Source organism: Cyprinus carpio, chromosome A3 (assembly GCF_018340385.1).
Source record: "Cyprinus carpio isolate SPL01 chromosome A3, ASM1834038v1, whole genome shotgun sequence".
NCBI lineage: Eukaryota > Metazoa > Chordata > Actinopteri > Cypriniformes > Cyprinidae > Cyprinus > Cyprinus carpio.
The window spans coordinates 35,060,809-35,068,077 of NC_056574.1; positions in this window are offsets into that span (position 1 = coordinate 35,060,809).

The window sequence follows — 7,269 nt, forward strand, 5'->3', positions numbered from 1 at the left end:
TGGGTGTTTTAACCGTTTCGCATTTATCGTGAAACAGCACCGCGTTTTTCGTGCGCCGCTTCACTCCTGTGGCAGGTTAGACACCACTCCCAGCTGGGGAAGGAAGTACAACGCTGGGCCTTTTTCACAATGGAGTCAATGTGAATGTCCCCTTGGAGTCCTGAGAAATTGTGGTACTTAGGAACCTGAGTGACTCCACTGCAGTCACAGTGCTGTTCATGATGGTTAGTGGGGGAGAGCAGGGGGTTTCTCACAAGTCCCACAATCATCTCCACTGTTTTGAAGCGTGTTAAGCTCCAGGTTGTTGAAATTACACCAGACAACTGTCAACCTCCTGTCTGTAAACAGGCTGGTACCGTCCCTGAATGAGGCCGATGAGTGTGGTATATAAACTTCAGGGCTTGACAGAGGGGTCATTAGATGCAGTCATTGGTGTACAGGGACAAGGCAGTGGGGAAGAGCATACAGCCCTGGGGGCTCCTGTGCTGATTGTACGGGTGCTGGATGTTTATTTTCCCAGCCTCACTGGCTGCTGCCCACCTGTCTGTCAGGAAGCTGTTGATCCATTGAGAGACGAGGTGGGCATAGAGCTGAGTTGGTTGGGCAGAAGGAGGTTTGGAATGAAAGTATTAAAAGGCCAAGCTGAAGTCCACAAACAGGATCCTCACATAGATCCCGGTCTGTCTCAGGTGTGCAGACATAAATACACAGTCTATGTTGGGCTGCATGGTAAGTCTGGTGAACTGGGAAAGTCGTAGGGACCCGTGTCTTCCAGGTTAGGCCAGCGCAGGTGCAAAAATGACTTCATGACCACAGACGATTGGAGCCACAGGCCTGTAATAATTTAGTCCTGTAATTTTGGATTTCTTAGGGATGGGGATGATGGTGGAGCGTTTGAAGCATGAAGGCACTGCACAGCTCGAGTGATCTGTTGAAGATCTGTGTGAAGATGGGGCCAACTGGTCAGCGGGTTTCGGACAGGCTGGGTTGGCTGATCGGCTGGCTTTCCTTTGCAGAGACCGCTCAATGCTGGTCAGTTGCGGGTGGGAGGAGGTTTACAGGGATGCGTGGTTGTGGGAGGTTGGTCAGGGGCTGGGTGTGGAATGGCGCGAGCCGGTGGGCTGAACAGATCGTGCTGCCAGGTTGTTGGGTTCTTCACGGTGCTGGGGGTTGGGTGCTGGTTGGTGGTCTCCTTTGGGGCACTGCTGGTATGCAGGTAGCAGGTGAGACTGGTCAGGCGCTCAGAATGGCCACTCACTCTGATCTGGCCAGAGTGTGTGTTGGGCTGTTTGTGGGCATTGATACACTTCTGTAAGCATGCAACGACGGCGGGCTGGCTGGTTTGCGGTGAACTGCGTTTGTGTGGCTGTGGGTGGTCCTGGCAGGGATACCATGCTGCAGAAACGATATGGTGAACATGGGTTTCGGTAGATCAGGTGCTGGCTTCCAAAGCCTCAAATCAGTGATTAAGGCAGGCATGGGAGTGCGTAATTATGCTGGTCTTTGTGGTTGCTTTGTTTTGTTCGCGGTGCGGTATGAATGACAGTGACCCAGGTATACTAAGAAACGCGGGTTTGGAGTGATTCATCGCACGTGGTGGCAAACGGTCAGCCATGTATATAGCTTGTGCCATTTGGTTGGAGAAGATTTGACAGTGCAGGCAGATGAGCCAGAATGGGAATGAACATTGGTCGGTCAGTGCGGTTTAAAACAGACCATGGAGGTTGAGCATAAGCGAGGGAACAGTGGTGAGATGGGCGGCGTTCGTAGGCGCGTTCAGATCTGAACGGCATCTTCTTTAACATTGTTACATCTGCTTTACCACCACGATTCGTTGATGGCAAGCATTGTACGCTGCCTTGCTTGTTCCCTGTTGATTCTGGGGGAATTAGTTTTCCATTTCATTGGCGAATTCTGCCAACGTACCAATAAAGGGTCACTCATCTCTCTCTCTCTCTCTCTCTCTATATATATATATATATAAATTATTATTATTATATTATAATATCATTTCTTTTTTATTCAAACCTTAAGTGTAAAAAAAATTTATTGGCTCCAAAGCTGTGCTTAGGAAAGTTTAGTCTCACAACAATCTCATTGGCAATTAAGCAAAGTGTAGGAATAAATCGTGAAGAGTCAGTCTTAGAGTTCACAACACTTTGCAGTGCAAAACGACAAACCTGATTTTTGGATGATGAAATATGCATGGGACCAATCACTGAAATGCGATTTTAGTTTATTTTAGAATATTCTCAGATAAATTCAAATTGAATGGTTAAATTCCTAATAGGAGTTTACATTCAACACACATTTGACAATAATTTTTTTTTGAGACAATACATTATGGTGAGGAAACGAATCATCATCACAACCTTCAATTTAGGGTTGTGCCAGTAGACGATAGTATCATGTATTGATGATAGCCAGAGATATCACCTGTTGCTGATTTCTTAGACGACAGCAAGATGATTATTACTATTATTTTTCATAAAAAATATAGGCACCTATCTTTAGTGATGCAGCACGGACAGCCGCTTCAGAAAGTTGCCACGGCATGGATGGTGAGTAGCTGTGATCAGCTCCGGTGGCCGTGTCGGAGCCGTAACATGCCGCAGACATGTGCAATGTAAATAAGTGGTAAGAGATTTATTCATGATAAAATGTAGTTAGCTTTACTGAACGGGAGTGTTTTTAAAGAGCTTTAAATACTCGCGCTAGACTGAAGTTATGTATGATATTCTTTATATTCTTTGCTCGTTTCTGTTTGAATAACTGAGGAAATGTAACCGTTTGATTATTAATGGCTGTCGTCTTGAGAGACCTCAACACCTAACCAAAAAGATTCACGCACGTACGTCTCTGTCTCCTCAGCGCCATCACAAGCCTCTACCAGCAACTCCTAACCACTTGAGAGACCTCTCTAGCTGTCTTAAATAACTGGCTAGCCAAAGGATGTAAAAGCTCCAGTGATTGTTGGAGTGTTATTTTGTTGTTGTTTCCTAAGAAAATAAATCCTTAATTTTTGCTGGTGCTCCCCAACTTTTTTGAAGTTGGGAAGCACTGAAGTGCTACCAAGTAAAAAGTTAATTTCAGGCCTTCATTTCCAACCCCTCAAAATTGTCAATTTCTTAATGACACGTAATACAACCTTAAACCCTGCCATTCTAGAGCCTACTGTGCTCTGATTGGCCTCAGCTACAACTGCAGTGTTTGAGGGCAGATCAGAGTAAATGTTTGAGGGACAGCTGATTAAGTCCATCGGCTGGCATTATGCAAACTGGTTACAAACCTAACATGTAATTGGTAACAGGAAGTGAGACTGGAATTACTGACGTTCATTTCAACACAGCAGTTCAGAATCAATACTTTCTTTTACATTTAGTCATTTAGCAGACACTTTTATCCAAAGCGACTTACAAATGAGGACAATGGAAGCAATCAAAATGAGCAAGAGGGCAATGATATGAAAATGCTATAACAAATCTCAGTTAGCTTAACACAGTACACATAGCAAGTTTTTTTATTATTATATAATAAATAAAAAGAAAATAAATAGAATAGAAAAAGAATAAAGCAAGCTTTTTAAAAAAGAAAATAAGAAGTTAGTAAATGAAAAGTGTTTAAGTCTTAAAGGGGCAAGTTTTTTTTAAAGAATAGAATTAGTGTAGAGAGTGCTAGAGTTAGAGGGTCAAATAAAGATGGAATAGATGTGTTTTAGTTGTTTCTTGAAGATGGCCAAGGACTCAGCTGCTCGGATTGAGTTGGGCAGGTCATTCCACCAGGAGGGAACATTTAATGTAGAAGTCCATAAAAGTGACTTTGTGCTTCTTTGGGATGGCACAATCAAGTGACGTTCACTTGCAGAAGCATGGCTTCTAGAGAACTATAGAGTCAGTAATGAATTTAGGTAAAGGGGTGCAGAGCCAGTGGTGGTTTGCCAAACATCAATGCGAATTTTTATCGACAGCTATTGGCCAGTACAAATTGATAAACAGAGAGTGCATTCTTTTGGCTCATTAAAATTAATCTTGCTTTGCTGCCGTGTTCTCGACACTGTAAAGGTTTGATAGAACTGGCTGGAAGGGCCTGGAAGCTGATTGCAATAGTGGTCTGGTTGAATAAGGCTTGAACAAGGGGAGTTGTGCAGCATTTTCTGAAAGAAAGGGCCTGATCTTCTTGATTAAGTAAACAAATCTACAGGACCCGGACAGTTTAGCAATGTAGTCTGAGAAATTCAGCATATCATCAATCCATAACTCAAGATTTCTGGCTGTTATTTTTGAGGGAGTGATGGTGGATCTTGATGGTTGCTTATAGATGGCCTGCAGTGGTACTGTTAGAAATTTCTTGTAATTTACAGGAAATGCCTAGCTAATAGTTGCAATAGAATTTTCTGTAAACAGTATACAGGACTGTTGTTGTAAAATAACAACAACAAAAGGTACTAATGCTTTTTCTGTAAATTTCACGGGATAGAATATACTGCAAATGTTACAGCCTTAAAATATTTTCAATTACGACAGCTCAGTGGCAGGAAATTTTCCTATGAACTTTAAGAAAGGAGTTTCCTGTAATTTCCACAGGACAGTGTATTGTAAATATTACAATTAAATGTTGTAGCTTGGATAAATGTCATCTCTTTCAGGACTGCAAAGAAAGAAAAAATACAAATACTTAAGTATTTTTTAAAATATATTTTATATTTTCTCTTAAAACTGTTGAGAGAAGCAGTGCACAATGCACAAACAAAGCAATCTGCTAACTGTACCAAACTAGTTGAATGGGTTAATCCAAGCATACTATACTATGGAGTGATCTACTCTAATGTCCCCTGCCCATAATTCAAAATCCAGCAGTTTCCTAAGAAGGGGTGCAAACTGGTGCGTTCAGCCCTAGTTTCTTCTCTGCCTTGCTGCCCGACTGAGATTTATGCCGCAAAGGGCTCTCTCTCTCTGAAAACAGGGGAAAAAACACAATTTATCCAGGTAGCGCATTTAAGACTGTTATGGTATGAGTCATAACAAAGCGGTATAAAACATTAAAGGATCTTTTATGAATAGATGAGTGCTTGTGTGTGTGTGAGACTGAGAGTCGGCTATAGGCTATATAGGTATGTGTGTGTCTGTGTGTATGTGTCTGTGGCTTGGCACGATCGATGCAAGGGTCTCAGATGCGGAGTGCAGTGGGTGGTGTGCATGGATGAGGAGTGGGCTGAAACCATGATGCATCTTCGCTAAAAACTGCATCAGTATCTGTTCCCTCAATTTTTATATAGGCCTGTATATTTTTAAATGATTATTTTCATTCAATTTACTTTCATAATTATCTCAGCCATTTCCCAAACGAGCAGACTATTAGATGCAGAGGGGTAGATCTATTTTCAGGTCTAAATTCATGAGCATTGTTTACTCACTTTTGAACCAAATATCACGGTGCAAAATGGAGAGTGCGCGACACTTGTCACTTGAATGCGAAAAACAGTATTTGAGATTCGTTGCAGCAGATTCAAGCAGCTGTAGTTATGTACTTGTGTTTGTGCTAGAAACATATACAAGACATATACAAGAAATATTCTTCAAGTGTGCAAATCTCATTGGATGAATTCACATACTGATTTGCGGATGTGCAAAATTTTTCCACGACTTCACATTTCTTGACGCGGGTGTGTAAATGCATTTTGCACCATATTCACTGCAGCAACTGTATCAAAAATGTGAGCGTACAAGTTTCTTAATTTGTGATTTGTAGAATAGGATATGTGAACCTGCAATGAAGAATTTGAGAAGGTGTAACTGTTGTGTTGTGTTTGTGGGAGAGAAAAAAAAAGTCTACAAGTTTGCAACTCCTAAAACATTTCTCTCTGTTACTTCAAATTTACTGATACACATGTGTGGCTTTTCTCTACAACTACAAATCGCACTGTCACAGGCGTTCAGTTGATTTAAATCAAATATACCTCCATAACTGCTATGATCGTTTTCATGACAGTGCCATGTTTAAACTTACCTCTGAATGAATTCAAGTGTGCTTGCGGCTTCTGCCGGATATTGTAAGTTGAAGATATAGTAGGCAGCGAAGACTGCTGCCAATCCATGCAGGAGGTTGCTGTGGGGCCCCATCACACATGCTCCTTCCATGGACATAATCCACGTGTCTGCGCCGTGCAGTATCTCTCCTGAAACCCATTTACAATATGATAACTAAAAGCTGCATAACACACTATTGCCACATAACATGAATTCATTAATGTTCAAGTGGAGAAAGACTCACACATCTCCACTTGAACATTATTATCTCCTTTGACCCCCGCACCCTCCATCAACAACTCAAAGAAATACATTTTTAAGGCGCAATAGTCCTCCCTCTACCACATGAATTCATTACAGAATTAACTTCTACAAAATAAGGGAAGATTATACCTGGTACAACTAATCAAGGTGTGCTTGGCAGGGTGACAGCTCTCTCAATATCGGCAGCCGTGGCAGAGGGCTGGAGAATAAAAACCATAAGTTAACCATGGGTAAGTTGAGTAAACAACGACAAAGAAAACTTGTCCCAAAAGCTGTATTGTTCTACTCAACACCAAGGGGGAAATCAGCTTCAATTTATGGTGCCAAATGTAGAAACAGCTGCACATGGCAAATATTTTTTTTTAAATATGGATGCCATGTCAATAAAACAGTAAAACAGGCTCCGTCTCGGGTCTGCATTCCCCATTCAGAGCAAAGAGTACAGCCAGACCGGAAGAATGTTAGGACAATGAGCGCTGGGGGTGGATGGGACTAAACGTGATGAACCAATCAGCCAAGGGCCCATTTTCAAGCAATGTCTGCCTGTGCGCTGACTGCCTCGGAGAACGGAGAATATAGATTGAGGCAGTTTTAGTAAAAAAACTGACGGTTTACTGGAATAACTGCTCTGAAACCAGATACCAGAATTCACACATCTGCATTGCGGAGCTTTTTTTTATTAGAAGTGGGGCGAACGATGTATGGAAACTGGGAAAAGTTTTCTTTTTTCTAGACAAAAACGGTACTCTCAAAGCACACTCCCCCCCTTTGTAAAAAAACGCTTTGAATGAGACGGGATAAGTCAAGACTGAAAAGCACACAATAGAACTTGTTGTACCTAGATACTCCAGAGCTGATTACAGAGTCAAATGGAAACTCAATTAGAATAAACTTGTCACAAAGTTAATCCATAGCAAGCAGGCACAGTGATAGGTAAGCAGAAACTAAGACTTTTGTAAAATGTCAAACTACTACCTCT